Raw genomic sequence first — 16328 nt, 5'->3', positions numbered from 1 at the left:
AAGGTTGAGCAGCTACTTAGGAGCTCTGGAATGGTCCGTGTGGAAAGTATGGGTAGATGTGGCAGGTAGTATGGGCCCGTACTACCGAAAGCAGAGGACCCATACTCGATACAGGGAGTATTTGAAGGTTCTAAGTAGCATATTAAGGAGTGATGTCATGGTTCGAGTACCATACATCATAGCAGATTGAGGAGTGATGTCATGGTTCGAGTACCATACATCATAGCATATTGAGGAGTGATGTCATGGTTCGAGTACCATACATCGTAGCAGATTGAGGAGTGATGTCATGGTTCGAGTACCATACATTGTAGCAGATTGAGAAGAGATGTCAGGGGTTGAGTACCATGGTTCTTAGCAATTGATGCTTGTGATTCTTCGGTTTTCCAATCAGGATTGATTAGTGGAGTTTGGATGCGATGGGGTTTTAGTCCTGAGGGCCATGATTGAGTCCGTAGAGGCATCCCTTGAGAGGGAGGTCGGGAGCATTTCATAGTATTATTGGTAAGATGTCAGATGTAGTCGCAAGACTCAGGGATTTGTAGAGAAGGCATTTATGGGGGATTGCGGCCTGAGTGAGTGATCAGTCAATGGAGGAGATGTCACCTTCTGTAACCTGATGGGTGCTATTTATGTTTCTATGGGAAACAGGAGAAACGTGAAGTTTCAGTTTTGGAGTATCGGAGTAAAACCCTGCGGGTTGACATTGATATCGATTTTTCCACCAGAGTATCAAGCAGCATGTCCGCCGCGTGGAAATGATCTACCATGAGCAGGTAGTCACTGGGGACTAAGATGGTCAAGGACCACATTACACCCTAATTGAGTATCGTAGGGCGTGTGGTGGCGGTATCAGCGGGTAATCCAGTCGAGTATATTAGGGCGACAACTCTTTTGTCTATGATGGATATTGAGTATGGGAGTGGAGACCCTGTTCTTGTGATGATTTATTGTTCCAGTCTAAGAGTCAGTGATATTACTGGACAGTTGACATGTTCGGTATTAGGATGGTATGAGACTTTGAACGACTAGAGTCAGTCGTGATGAGAAGTTCCTAAGGATTTCTTTTGAGATTTAGGGTATTTGAGGTTGCGTGATCTCTTTAAAGGAGATTATCGGGCGTTGCGTAGCACCTTCCAAGGGCAGGTGCGATATTGCTAGTGGAAAGAGTCTGTGGGATGGTGTGTGCGTCAATTGGTGATGGTTCGAACCCTAAGTGGGGGAGAACCGGGTATTTTATTGAGGGAACCAGAGATTGGTGTAAGAGAGGTTAGGGGTTGGATACAGAAATCTGCGGCTCGAATTCGTGATGCTAGGGTCATTGGTGATCAAGGAAAGGTGCAAAGCGAGATAATTCATGTGGTATGTGTCTAAGAAAGGAGGGGTGTCTCCTCGGCAGTTGGCCAATGGTCAGGAATCCGGTGGTGGCCAGGGCCGTTTCAAAAGGAAGACTCGTAACGATGGTATGGGCAGTTGAGAACTTATGGGTCGAAGTATGGATTATTTATGCCCTCTTTAGGGTGGATAGAATATTATCAAGCAGCCAACTCTTGGGTCGATATGTGTATACTTGCTTGGATTTTGAGTAGTAGGGGAAAGGGTTTCGGAGGATCATCAGCGTGTTCTGAAGCGTTAGCGCCTTCTTTGTATTCCAGTTGAGTGTTTGAATACACTGAAGTTGCGCATTGGGTAAAATGAGGAATTATTTATGGAGTTCAGAGGAAATGTGTTATTGTATTTATATTGTGCTGGGAGTAGGATATCAGTGGTTAAGGCAGGACATCGCGATGTTCTGTAACGGTGTTCCATGGTGACCGGGTTTAACATTCCGATTTCGGAGTTATTTATAATCTTGAGTTGGGACGACTAGTGGTGTATCATGTGTTTTCAGTTCTAGTGGGAGCCCTTCAGGTATTAGCATCAAGAGGTATTATTTAAGAAAGTGGATCTCCATAGAGGTAGGTATTTTGTTATGGCGGTTGCCGCTAGAGTCTGTGATGCATATGTGGGGCAAGTGTGTATAGCTATCTATGATAGTCTACGTAGCATGAGTTAGTGGGCGTAGTGTGTCGTTGGGATAAGAATGAGAGTAGGGGTGAAGCTACGGGGAGCCATAGTATTCACTAGTGAGAGGGTGTTATGATGCTACGGGGAGCCGTGGTACTCACAAGTCAGAGAGAGGGAGTCGTGGTACTATGGGAAGCTGTAGTACTCACTTGTCAGAGGCTGTCGTATTATTGTGGGGAGCCGTAATACTCACTAGACGGCAAGAGAGTGTGATGTTGGAATGTTCCCCGATCAGGGTATGATGCAGAAGAGTTTTATGCTTGAGTAGCCTTAGCATAGAGTTTTTTTTGGAGCCTAGTGGTTGAACCAAGGGCGGAACTGGAGGTCAGAGTGGAGTCGATCCTCGTTTGGATTGTGTTTTTCGTATGAGGAAAAGAGAATTTCGTGACTTGTGAGTCACTGAGCCGGGATAGTGGTCACGAGGAGGAAGCTTGTGAGATATTTTGGATCATGTTATAGGTGATCTTGGGAGGTTCAGCTGTGGAGTCAAAAGCTAACCTGGTGCTCAATATCGAAGTGGGATATGAGAAATGAGCTAGAGTTTATCATGGTGATGTCTAAGGACACTTCAGGGTGATCGAATGATTCGGACGCTCGAGGAGATGCTTCAGGCATGTGTATTAGATTTCGGAGGGAGTTGGGACACGCATTTTGCTATTGGATGAGTTTTCCTATACAACAGCCATCATTCGAGCATTGGTATGCCACCCTTTGAGCTGTTGTATATGAGGAGGTGTCGGACCCCCATTTGCTGGGAAGAGGTGGTGCATAGACCCGAGAGTCCTTGCGAGCAGATTCAAAGCATGTGCGATACATGGAGTAGCGGTTACTCTACTAGGGATAGTGTAGAGTGGGGTGTGAGCACCGTGGCACTTGTCTGAAGCGGCAGGGTTGACAAGTAGATTTCCTTGGGTAAGGAAAGAGAAAGGTAGGTAACTCCGGGAGAAGTGTTGTTTCATGGAAGTGAAAGCAGTAGTGAGAATGGATGATTAAGAGTATGGTGGTTGAACACTGTATCTGTGCCAGTGGTATGGAAGCGCATCCGAGTTGGGTGTATGTTGAGGTTGCGGAAGAATCTCCGGTGATTTAGAACCAGAGGAGTTCGGAATAAATGCAAGGATAGAGCCTTGGATTTAAGTATGGTTGTGATTAGGAGGTTATGTATATAGTGGTAATTCGTCCTGGGGATGTCTGATGGTGTCGTCAGTATGTCGGGTTTTTCCAACCCGAGGATGTAGAGCAGGCTCAGCATGTGTATGCGATTGCAGAGGAGAGCTCAGGAGAGTTGTTCAAGAGCTGAAGGATGTATCCTCCTGTCAGCATGAAAGGAGTAGAGTCGAATTCAGAAAGGAAGAGGGATAAGTTCCAGCAGTGAACCCGATAAGGTTGTATTAATCGAGGCAAAGGATACCATTTGGTAGCAGTGAATACCCGGTCAGAACTCGATGGTTCAAGGTATTATCTAGTCTTGCGAGAGGCAAGTCTATATGGAGATCAAGAGTGATAAGTGTCTCTATCTGAGGAAAGAGCCGGTGGTCGGCTTGAGACAATTGATATAAATCAGTTAGCAAGGAGTTGGATCATTTTTGGGATGATATAGGTGTTTGGAAGGATCTGGTCAGTAGAGATCCGAGGTTGCAGTGTCAGGTTATGATTATTGGAATTGTGTGCTGCAGCAGGCTTCGAGATATATGAATTTCTAAAGTTCGAGACATGAAAAATGAAGCTTCTAGACAGCTCACAACGTGAGCCAGAAGCTCACGATGTGAGCCTATGACTGATGGATTCCAGAACCAGCAGCAGACATCTTGTCCATGGAAGAGGGTAAGGATCAACCTCACGACGTGAGCAACTATATTCTCACGCCGCGAGTCCTAAAAATATGGACTATAAATAGAACTCAAGGGGGGTCCGAGTTTAGTTGCTCACTTCTTCTCTTTCTCATGCTTTTGCTCTGCATTTAACCCCTCGAAGCCATCCCGAAGCCCCAGTTTTCATATCCAAGTTCTGAAGGAAGTTGTACGCTCCCGAGATTCCCAAGAATCCCGAGAAATCATCTTACTCCAGTTGAAGTTCTGCTCGATTTTTGTAACAACCCGAAGTTTTCCATCGTCGAAAACCCATTCTACCCGTAAAAATTCGTCGTTAATCAATTCATTTTGTTTCCGTTTTGGGTTAAATTATTTAAACTTATATGTTTATTATAATCTAATGAGTGTCCAAACCCCTTTGGAACTCATGAAATTAGCCCAAAAATGTTTATTTCAAAAAGTTAGAAACGTCCCCGCTGGGTTACGGAAACTTAATCGGGTGCGACCTAAAGCCCCGTTTAATACCGGTATCGGGTAGAATTCCACCATGTTCAAGTTTTAGGACCTATTTAAACATGTTTAAACATCCATTTGAAGCTTTTGCTTCCTCTCTCTACTCTCTCTCTCTAACCTCTCTCCTAAATCCAAGTTTAAGGGTCCAAATCATCAATTTAAGGCTCCAAATCTTTAAGGTACCTTCCCTAACTTGTTAAGCAACCTCTCTAGCCTTCAAATTCGAGTTTAAACCATGGATTAGGACCATTATCATGAGTTTACAGCCCTAGAACAGTCCTAGGCCATAAACTCATCTAAATGGGGTTTTTGGAGCAACAAAACCCTTCCAAACCACAATTCGACCTTAGATATGGCTAGATGACTTTATGGAATGGACCTACAATGCCTTAAACCATGACTTAGAGCCTTGTTCATGTGTTTACGTCCCTAGAACAGTGCTAGGCCGTAAACACATATAAATGGGGTTTTTATGCCCTTAAACTCTTCCAAAACACCAATGAGGCTTAGATACGACTTGTAGAATTATGGTTTTGGCCTTGGAACACCTTGAACATAAATTTTGAGGGGTAAATGGGAGTTTATAGCCAAGGCACATGATTGGGCTGTAAACTCAATGTTCTTGGGGAGTAAACTCCTTTAAAGGTGTTAAAATGCCACTTTAACACACCTAAAGCCTTGGGATAAATTCTAGAAGTGTTTACAAACAAGTATTGGACCTTAAAACACATTATTTTCCCCATCTAAGGAGTTCATGGCCATGAGGGGGTTCATGGGCCGTAAACTCCTAAAACTATGTCAAAAGTCCCCTAAAAATCCATACAAGACTTGGGAAAAATCATGGGAATCACATGTGATTGTTTAAGGACCAAAACATTAAGGATTCTATGTATGGGGGAGTTTACAGCCGTAAACTCCATGTTTACAGCCGTAAACTCCAATAAATGGTCCCTATGTGTGTTATAATCCATTCCAAAGTCAAAAACCCAAGTCTAGCAATTATCCCCAAGTGTTGGAAGCCATTTTGCATCATAAACCACCCCACCATGAGTTTACGGCCGTAAACTCATGGGGAATGGGTGTTATGGGCCGAAAACTCTTGTATGAGTTTGCTCTTGGGGAGTAAACTCAAATTCCAAGTCCCTAGTGCCATTACACGTCCGTAGATGTCGCCCGGGTCCTTCCAAACACTTGAAATGAGGTGTTTCCGCAACTAGAAGTGTTTGTCACTAACAAATAAATAAACTAAGTCCAAGCTAGATACAAATGTGTATCTTTTCATTATACATAGGAATCTCATACGTTTGCAAGCCCCGAACCAATGTTTAGCATCCAAAATCATCACATTTCTCGTCCGGTGAGTTCATACCCCTACCCTTTTTCAATGGTTTTTCAATGTTTTCAGGGGGAATACAAGCAAATTACAAACGTTTTCAATACATAACATTGATGTATTTCAAATAATATCTGGCAAACCTATAAATACCTTTACCCCTTATGTATTATGATGAGCATAAGGGATGATTTATCAACTACAACTATATGAATTTCAGTTAAGGAAATAACCAAACTAATCAAATTATTATGGGAATAATTTGGGGTTCTTGAGTTCTTGTTTCATCACGTACCGATATGTATACAAAGTTATTAGATAAACTATGTCCGGTTCAGTTTATCTCCGTTTCATTTTGAGTGTATTGCCAGATGATTTCATTGTATATAGTTGTATTCACTGTATTATGTTTCATAATCTTTTGTATGTTTGATATCATATGAGAACCCTATGAATAGTTTAGTACTACCTTGTGAGTTCGTCACTACCCTTTATGGATGATCAGTAAATCCTCCCCTGAAGTGTAACCAAAGTCTGCTGGAGGGAGAGCGAGGAATTTGTGAATAGATCTATTCGGGACTGAAAATCCCACACCTTAACTGCTAGCTACAGTTAGGCGGGCACGCCTGGGGTGACAAATTTCTGGATATCGTTCGACGTCTGACAAACGTCAAGGAGGTCTTATTGTCGTATCAGCATGGTTACCCGACTCACAATACGTATTAATATAAGGTTATTCACATTATTGCTTTGGGGTTTGATTTGAATTTGTTTCGATTCCATATCTACTTTCTATCTATAGTTTCCATGTCCGGTACGGGATGATAGTCCCATGGTTTCCAGTCTATCGGTTATATATATTCTGCGGGATGGTAGTCCCATGGTCTTTAACTTATATCTAGTACAGGATAGTAATCCCATGATTTCAACCTATATCTTGTACGGGATTGTAGTCCCATTGTTTTGAAACTATATCTAATACGAGATGATAATCTCATGGTTTTGAATCTATATCTAGTACGGGACGGTAGTCCCATGGTTTCCAATCTATATTTCCATGAATATTAAACTATACTGTATCTAGTACGGGACGGTAGTCCCATGGTTTTCAATCCATGTTTCCATGAATATCAAACTATATCGTATCTAGTACGGGACAGTAGTCCCATGGTTTTCAATTTATATTTTCATGTATATCAAACTGTCTTGTACTTAGTACGGGATGTGAGTCCCATGGTTTTCAAACTATTCTCTATCTATAGATCGTACATTTCAAACTAATTCACATCTAGTGCGGGATAGTAATCCCATGATCCTCAATATATATAGTTTTATATATTAAACTATACTCTGTAATATTCAACCGGTTTTACATTTATGAAAATATGGGATTTTCCTAAGGTAAAATACAACACATAAATGAATTGGTAACAAGTGATAACTAAACTAACTTTACATAAGAAAATATGGGAGAACTTTGTATACAACTTCTCCTTCTTCAAAACTTCTAACACTTCTTGCAAGTGTTTGTCATGCTCCTCTTGGCTCTTCGAATAAATCAGAATGTCATCTATGAACACTATCACGGATTTATCAAGGAAAGGGTTACAAACCCTATTCATTAAATCCATGAATGCTGCTGGAGCATTGGTTGGTCCAAACGACATAACCAAGAACTCGTAGTGTTCATATCTAGTTCTGAATGCAGTCTTCTCGATATCTTGCTCTCTTACTTTTAGCTGATGATATCCTGACCTTAGATCGATCTTCGAGAAATATCTCAAACCTTGCAATTGATCAAACAAGTCATTAATCCTCGGCAACGGATATCTATTCTTTATTGTTGCCTTGTTCAGCTCTCTGTAATCGATGCACATTGTCATACTTCCATCTTTCTTCTTCACAAATAACACCGGAGCTCCCCAGGGTGATGAACTAGGTCTAATGAAACCTTTGTCCAATAACTCCTGAAGTTGCATCATTAGCTCCTTCATCTCTGTCGATGCTAGTCGGTAAGGTGCTTTTGCTATTGGCGTGGTTCGTGGTAACAAGTCAATTCTGAACTCCACTTGTCTATCAGAAACCACAGAGATGAAGGAGCTAATGATGCAACTTCAGGAGTTATTGGACAAAGGTTTCATACAAAAAATAAAAATGCAAACTATAGAGAGAATTGGAACAAACTCCCCTGGGGTAGCAGTCGATAGGTTGATAACTCTTTTCTTCAGCTCCAACTTCAATTGACTTTAGACATGCGAACCGCTCATCCATGTCTTGGGTGTCATTCGTCTCGTGTGGTTTGACAGCTCGAAAATACCAAGGAAAAAGCTTCATAGAAATCTACAGTAACAATTCTTCACGAAAAATGGACAAGTACTGCAGTGAAAATACTCAACACAGCTCTGGAACTCGAAAAAATGTCAATCTACTCGGCGAGTAGTACCGTGTACTCGGGGAGTATCTCTTACTTGCAATTATTACGTGTAATGACCCATGTACTTGCCGAGTAGAAGTTGTGCACTCGGCGAGTAGGCGTTGTATTGCCAAAATCGATCCAACTTGTGTTCTTCTTGATTCAGGTTTTGAATTTGAATAATTCATTGACCCTTTCTCTAAACCTTTCAACAACAACACCTTCCATTAGTCTCAACTCTAACGGACTCAATCCTAAGGACAAAACTTCACACTCTTACTTGAACGTTCCTCACTTTCCTATTTCAACCTTGACCCTTAACACTTTAATATGCTTCCTAACCTTTCAATCTTGAAAAAAAATTGCAGACAAAAGTGAAAGCAACCAAACAAAAGTCCTAACAAGAAATAAAATCATCCAAGTTTTAACAAGTTATCCAAATCAAACACCATGAAAATAAATTAAAACACAAAAGAAACATTCTTCATTCTTCATCATCCATGTCGGCTCCTCCAGCTCCACTTCCTCCGCCTTCATTTCGTCTCCTCATCCTTTCATCCCAACTCATAATGTGGCGATAGCCGGGTCCGGGTCTCGGTGCGATGTTCATTTGTTGGAAGAGGTATTCAAAAGATTGATTATTATAGTTGACCCCTCTTCTAATATCATCCAAGTAGCGTCGGTACTCAAGTTGATTCCATCCATCATTCTTTTCTTCCATCGGAATAACTGGTGGGTCTTCTCGTACCCGCTTGCTTCTTTGTCTCACTCGCCTTCCCGGCTCCTCGGGGATAGCCGGCTCATCCGCATGAGGAATAGAAAAAGAATCACCAAACTTTTCCATAATCCTTGCCCTTCTATATAATGTGGTGTTGAACGGAGGGGGATAAATGACCGTTAACGCCCTTGACTCTTGCAAATCTAATACCCCAAATGACCTAGCAAGCCTCGTCACAAACATCCCTCCATTGATCTTGGAGTTCACCTTCTCCTTCACAGTCCCTTCTGCAAGATACTTGGATATGCAATAGGGAAGGTTGCTGGAAAACATCGAGAGTAATAATACTCCAAAGATAAAAGATGTCAAGGGTCGGAACCTTGTCACAGTCCTTACTCATATTGATCGTGCTTGCAACGAACCGATGAATGAGATGGTGGACCGGTGAACGTATATGACCCTACTGTGCGGTAGATGGGATGTACACCCAGTTAGAAATAGTATTCCACCAGGTAGAAGCAACCACTTCCTCGAGAAGATCTTTGTGGCAATTTTCTAAAAAAGCTTCAAAATCTTCATTCAACATGGTGCTTTGCTCATAGATTCCAAGCCTTCGTGAAAATTCTGCCATGCTGCATTGTCGCAACTCCCCACCCAGAGAAAAAGAAATTACATTGGGATTGTAGTACTCACTACCACCTCGGAATGAGATGGTAGCAAAAAACTCCCAACATAATTCAGCATAGACCGGTTCTTGAATTTTGAATAGTTGTAACCAACCATCACATATGATAGTTGAATCCCCCAAAGTGCATTCTTTCACCAAATATGGTGTCAACTCTTCTTCCAAACCAACTTTACCCAACCAATCCCAATCCACTGCATTGGGTAAATGAATATCCTTCTGTTTCAAAGCCTTCAACTTGTTTTTTGCATGGGCTTGAGACGATTTGGATGTGATTTGGCGGAACGAGAGCCACGGAATGTCCCCTTAGCTTCCCCCTCTTGAAGACTGACCCCTTTTGGACATGGTACCTGCATAACAACATTAAGAAAGCACAAACAAACAACACCCATCAATTAAAATCGAATTAAGCAGATCTATATAGCCTCCTACTTGCCGAGTTCATGTCCTACTCAGCGAGTAGGATGAACATCGGGACCAGAATCTGTCGAACACATATGGGTTGTCAAAAACACCTAATTTTACATAGGGGTTTGTTGTACTAAGTCCAATAACCACTAATCCAAAAGAAATTTCTCCTAACATCTCCTAATTCATGGTAAAATTAAAACCCTAGAATTTGAGGAAACCCCCAAATCCGAATTTAGACAAAATAGGGGCAAATCAGCGATAAAGCTTGAACCTTTGATGAGTTTTAAGTGTAAAGATCATACCTTTTCCCTTGAAAGTCGAGGATTAAGCCAAAAATCGAAGAAATCACAGAAATCGCTTGAAGGAGGCTGTGCACGGTGAGTGTGTGGGTAAAATGGGTGAAAACCCTTATTTCTTAGATTATATATCGTTTGTGTAAGTTGGCTACTCGCTGAGTAGAAAGGATCTACTCGCCGAGTAGAACTGCATTTACGCGTTTTATGGGTTATTTTGGCAAGTACTCGCCGAGTACTCGTACCTACTCGGCGAGTAAACCTTGCAATTTGAAAAAAAAAAAATTGAATTTTTTCTCATTTTTAACCCTCCACCCCAGATTCTAGGCATTGCTTGCCCTCAAGCAATTATATTTGCAGAAGAAGACGAATGAAAAAAAAAAGATCCTAAAATAATTAAAAAGAATGTAAAGGAAAGAAAATGCAAACTCTAAACTCGGTTTGCCTCCCGGAAGCGCTTCTTTTTAAGGAGTCATTAGCTGGACTCCTCCCCCTCTACGTGGCTGCAATCCCTTCCAGCAACATCAACTCTTCCATGCCTTCATTCCTTGGGACTCCTTCTTCATACTTTTTGACCCTATGTCCATTGACCTTGAAAGGTGTTCCATCTTTTGACAATAGCTCTATAGCACCATGTGGAAACACTGTCTTTACCAGAAAAGGACCATCCCATCTTGACTTGAGTTTTCCCGAGAAGAGTTTTAGCCTTGAATTAAAGAGCAACACCTTTTGGCCTTCATGAAATTCTTTATTTTCCTTGATTATCTTGTCATGCCAATTCTTAGTTTTCTCTTTATAGATTAAAGAACTAGTGTACGCATGATTTCTAAGTTCCTCAAGAGCATTCATTTGCATTAACCGGTTATCCTTGAGCTCCTCCATGTTAAAGTTGCACATCTTTAAAGCCCAAAAAGCTTTATGCTCTATCTCCACCGGTAAATGACATTTCTTTCCATAAACTAACCTATATGGCGTAGTACCAATAGGTGTTTTGAAAGCTGTACGGAAGCCCAAAGTGCATCGTCTAGCTTATCCGACCATTCTTTTCGATTGCTCCCCACCGATTTCTCCAAAATTTTCTTTAAAGCTCGATTTGTCACTTCGGTTTGTCCACTAGTTTGTGGATGGTAGGATGTAGAAAATTTATGGGTTACCCCATATTTCCTTAACACCTTCTCTAGTTGATCATTGGCAAAATGAGTGCCTCAGTCACTTATGAGAGCTTTCGGGACCCTAAATCTTGAAAATAACTTCTTTAAAAACCGCACCACCACCCGACCATCATTAGTTGGCAAAGATTGTGCCTCCGCCCACTTGGATACGTAATCCACAACCACCAATATGTATTTGTTATCTTTGGACATGGGAAATGGTCCCATGAAATCGATCCCCCACACATCAAATACTTCGCACACTTGGATACTATGTTGTGGCATTTCATTTTGAGATGAAATGTTTCCCATTCTTTGACATGCATCACACTCTTTGATAAATTGGGCTGCATCTTTAAAAACCGTGAGCCAGTAAAACCCAATGTCAAAGATCTTTTTTGCAGTGTAATGTGCTCCATGATGTCCACCCGTGGGCCCACTATGACAATGCTCCAATATTTTCCGACTTTCATTCCCGAACACGCATCTTCGTATGATTCCATCCGTGCAGCTTCAGAAAAGATATGGTTCATCCTAAAAGTAATACTTTATCTTGGAAAAGAATTTCTTCTTTTGTTGACTTGTGAGATCTTTTGGGATGTATTTGCTAGCTAAGTAATTAGCTATATTTGCAAACCATGGTTCTTCTCCCACAGTCACCATAATGTACTCGTCCGGAAAATCATCTCCAACTCTTTCTTCTTGCAATCACGGGTTTTCAAGCCTTGACAAGTGGTCAGCTGCTACATTCTCCATTCCTTTTTATCTCGCATCTCTATGTCAAACTCTTGAAGAAGTAGCACCCATCGTATCAATCTTGGCTTGGCATCCTGTTTGGCAAATAAATACTTGGTAGCAGAGTGGTCATTACAAACTGTTGTTTTAGATAAAACTAAATAAGGGCGGAATTTATCAAAAGCGTACACCACAGCTAATAATTCCTTTTCCGTGGTAGTATAATTTTCTTGGGCTGGATTTAAAGTCTTGCTAGCATAATATATGGGTCGAAAGTGCTTATCAACCCTTTGACCAAGGACAACTCCTAATGCAAAGTCACTAGCATCACACATGATTTCAAATGGTAAATTCCAATTTCGTGCAATAATGATCGGGGCATTAGTTGATTTTTCCTTTAGAAATTCAAATGCCTCTAAACACTCTTTAGTTAAATTAAATGGTGCATCTTTTAAGAGTAATTGTGTTAGAGGTCTAGTTGTTTTAAAAAAATATTTTATAAAACGCCGGTAAAAACCCGCGTGACCTAGAAAACTTCTAATGCCCTTCACATTAGTTGGTGGGGGTAATTTGGCAATGGTGTCAATCTTTGCCCTATCCACCTCAATTCCCAATTTGGAAACTTTGTGGCCCAAAACTATACCCTCCTTGACCATAAAGTGACATTTCTTCCAGTTAAGGACTAAGTCGATCTTTTCCCACCTAGCAAGCATTAGGTCAAGATTTGTGAGACAATCATGGAAGGAAGATCCAAAAACAGAAAAATCATCCATAAAAATTTCCATGAATTTTTCCACCATATCGTGGAATATGGTTGTCATACACCTTTGAAAAGTCGCGGGTGCATTGCATAGCCTAAAGGGCATGCGTCTATAAGCAAAAGTCCCACTTGGGCAAGTAAATGTGGTCTTTTCTTGGTCCATTGGGTCTATGGGTATTTGAAAATAATCCGAGAATCCATCTAGAAAGCAATAATAACTATGGTCAGATAATCTTTCTAACATTTGATCAATAAAAGGTAAGGGAAAATGGTTTTTACGAGTGGCATCGTTTAGCTTTCGATAATCGATGCACACTCTCCAACCGGTTACCGTTCGTGTCAGAATAAGCTCATTCTTATCATTGGTTATGACCGTCATCCCTCCTTTCTTGGGCACCACTTGGACCGAACTCACCCATGGACTATCGGAAATGGAATATATAATCCCCGCATCTAAAAGTTTGACCATTTCTTTCTTGACCACCTCTTGCATATTTGGGTTTAGTCTTCTTTGATGCTGCACAACCGACTTTGCTCCTTCTTCCAGATTAATCTTGTTGAGAGCAATAAGAGGGGCTTATTCCCTTGATGTCGGTGATGCTCCATTCTATGGCCCGCTTTCGCTTCTTCAAAACTTGCACTAGTTCTTCCTTTTCAGATTTTGAAAGGTCAGAGGCTATAATGACTGGCTTTTGATGGCCATCTTCAAGGAAGGCATACTCCAAATGTTCTGGTAACTTTTTGAGCTCAGTTTGTGGGTTCTGATTGTTGTACTCGCGGAGCGCAGGTAAGGAACTCGTCGAGTTGGTAGTTGCATTCACGAATTCTGATTTTTCTAAGGATGAACTCGGCGAGTAGCTCGGCCCTACTCGGCGAGTAGAGCTGTCAGATTGCTTCACCAATTCTTCAAACTTAGCTTCTTCCAGCAGCCTTTTGATCTCTATTAAGTCTTTTTCTGCATCAAATTCTTCATCAAAAATTGTGAACTTGTTGGAATCTTCACTTATGCATTCCTCCAATAATTCATCAAGCATGTCAAGTGAGAATGTCGTGTCGTCACTGTTCCGTGCATACTTCATAGCTTGATCTACCCCAAACGTGACTGAATCTTCTCTTACCCGCAAAGTGAGCTTCGAGTCCTTCATGTCTATTATAGCACTTGCCGTGTTGAGGAAGGGTCTTCCAAGGATGATTGGTACTTGAGGATCTGCCTCCATGTCTAGAATGATGAAATCAGCGAGAAATACAAACTTGTCCACTTTGACCAATAAGTCTTCGCATATGCCTCTTGGAAAAGTGACTGTCTTGTTTGCTAAGTAAATCGCCATGTGAATTGTTCTTGGTTCCGGGAGATCAAGATTCTTGAAAAATGAATATGGCATGAGGTTTACGCTTGCTCCCGAATCGGCCAAAGCATGAATGGTAGCCAAGTTGCCAAATTGGCAAGGTAAAGTTAAGCTCCCCGGGTCACCCTTCTTCTTTGGTAGCTTATTTAGCATAACAGCTGAGCAATTTTCATTGAGGACTACCTTCTTCACTTCCTCCATCTTCCTTCTATTAGTGAGAAGTTCCTTTAGGAACTTTGCATATTTGGGCATTTGTACGATAACTTCGATGAAGGGTATGTTGATTTGAAGAGCCTTGATATAATCTAGAAACTTGTGGTACTCCTCTTCCTGCTTCTCTTTTTTAGCTCGGGCTGGGTATGGTAATGGAGGCTGGTAAAGCTTTTCAGGGGTCTGATCCTTCAGATTTGGCAGTGGACTCGCTGAGTCCATATTTTGTACTCGGCGAGTAGAGTTGTCAGATTGAAGATTTTGATTTTCTGCTCCCTCCTTCTGTGATTCTTTGGGTGCTTCATTCTGAATAGGGGCCATAGGAGTGATTATTTTCCCACTTCTTGTTGTAACTATATTTATGTACGCGCCTCGTGGGTTATTTTCGGTTTTACTAGGAAGTTCTCCCGGTGATCTTTGGTTTATTTGTTGAGCAAGTTGCCCTAGCTGCGTTTCTATGTTGTGGATAGATGCTTGCTGGTTTCTGAGCATGGTCCTTGTTTCTTGAATTGCAACATCATGATCACTATGTCTCTTTTCCGAAGCAGCTACAAATTTGGTAAGCATTTCTTCCAAACTTGGTTTTCTTTCTTGTGTCGGCTCCTCCTTTTGGTAAAAACCTCTTCCTTTTTGCCTGAACTTCTCCTCCTTAGCCTTCTTGTACTCTTCATAAGGGAGCCACTCTTTCTTTGTTTTTCGCCAATCTTCATCATATCGGTCTCCATTTGAGTAACAAACTTGCACCTTCTTGTTTCCATTTTCATCCAAGTCGCAATCTCTAGTAAGATGAGGCCCATTGCAGTTTTCACAACCCACCCGAATAGCATGGATCGTTTGATCCATTTTATCCATCCTCCTATCCATGGTTTTTAGCATAGCCATGATCGCGAACAAGTCTTCAGTAGCTGCATATGCGGCTCCCCTAGTAACATCATTTCTTGGGTTGTGGTATTCTCTAGAGTGTTTAGAGAATTCTTCAATCAATTCCTTGATCACCGGGGGTGGCTTCTTTGTGAGTGGGCCTTGCGAGTCTAGTAACTGCCTGGTTGTGACATTGACTCCATCATAGAAGATGGAGACTTCTTGCTGGCTATTGAGGTCATGGTGTGGGCAATTTCTTAGCAAACTCTTGTACCTCTCCCAAGCTTCATATAGCGACTCTCCAGCTTGTTGTTCAAAGTTAGCAATGGCCTTCTTCAACTTGGCTATCTTAGAAGGTGGGCAAAAGTGATCAATGGATTCTTCTTTCATCTTGGCCCATGTGGTGACTGATCCGGGGGGAAGTGACTTGAGCCAGTCTTTTGCAGCACCTTTGAATGTTACTGGAAGCATGCGAAGTAGCTGAGTCTCGCGAGGCACATTTGGAACATTAAAGTAATCAGCTACATCATTGACTTCATCCAAATTCTTGTAGGCATCTTCATGGTCTTTTCCATAGAAAGGAATTTCTTTAAGTAAAGCTAGGATATGACCCTTGAGCTCAAAAGTAGCAGTTGCAGGAATTGCGGGTTGCACAAGTCCCGGGCCAGTGTCGTCGCGCATCCGCTTCTTCCATTCCCCCATGGGGATTTCATCAATGTTAGCCATGGTAAGAGCTAACTCGTCGTTGGAATCGGAGTCGTGCCCGTATGTAAGTTCTTCTTCCTCCTCGGTGTTGTACTCAGTGTCTTCCTTGATCGGTTCTTCACTTGCTAAAGATGTGTTGGATGCACCTGCTTTGCTGCTCTTTTTCTTCCCAAAAACAGTCTTCAAATTAGACAAAGGTGACTTCTTAGGTGTATTCGAGCTCTCCACGTCCTTTCCTTTGTTCCTTTTCAATGCGGATTCGGGATCTTCAAACGAGGGTACCAGCGGGGTGTTTGATCCCCTAGTCATGAAAGTA

The 16328-nt window shown here is 41.7% G+C and overlaps 1 non-coding gene across 1 annotated transcript; it reads left to right on the top strand.

The window, feature by feature from the left end:
* The first annotated feature begins 15542 nt into the window (after nt 1-15542).
* Nucleotides 15543-15649, top strand: LOC145033146 (small nucleolar RNA R71). The gene has a single exon (XR_013677385.1). It is a non-coding gene; the product is annotated as a small nucleolar RNA R71 (small nucleolar RNA).
* Nucleotides 15650-16328: the final 679 nt, after the last annotated feature.

This window comes from Lactuca saligna, chromosome 2 (assembly GCF_052625555.1).
Source record: "Lactuca saligna cultivar CGN05327 chromosome 2, ASM5262555v1, whole genome shotgun sequence".
Taxonomy (NCBI): domain Eukaryota; kingdom Viridiplantae; phylum Streptophyta; class Magnoliopsida; order Asterales; family Asteraceae; genus Lactuca; species Lactuca saligna.
This window is presented reverse-complemented; position numbering and strand designations above follow the sequence as displayed.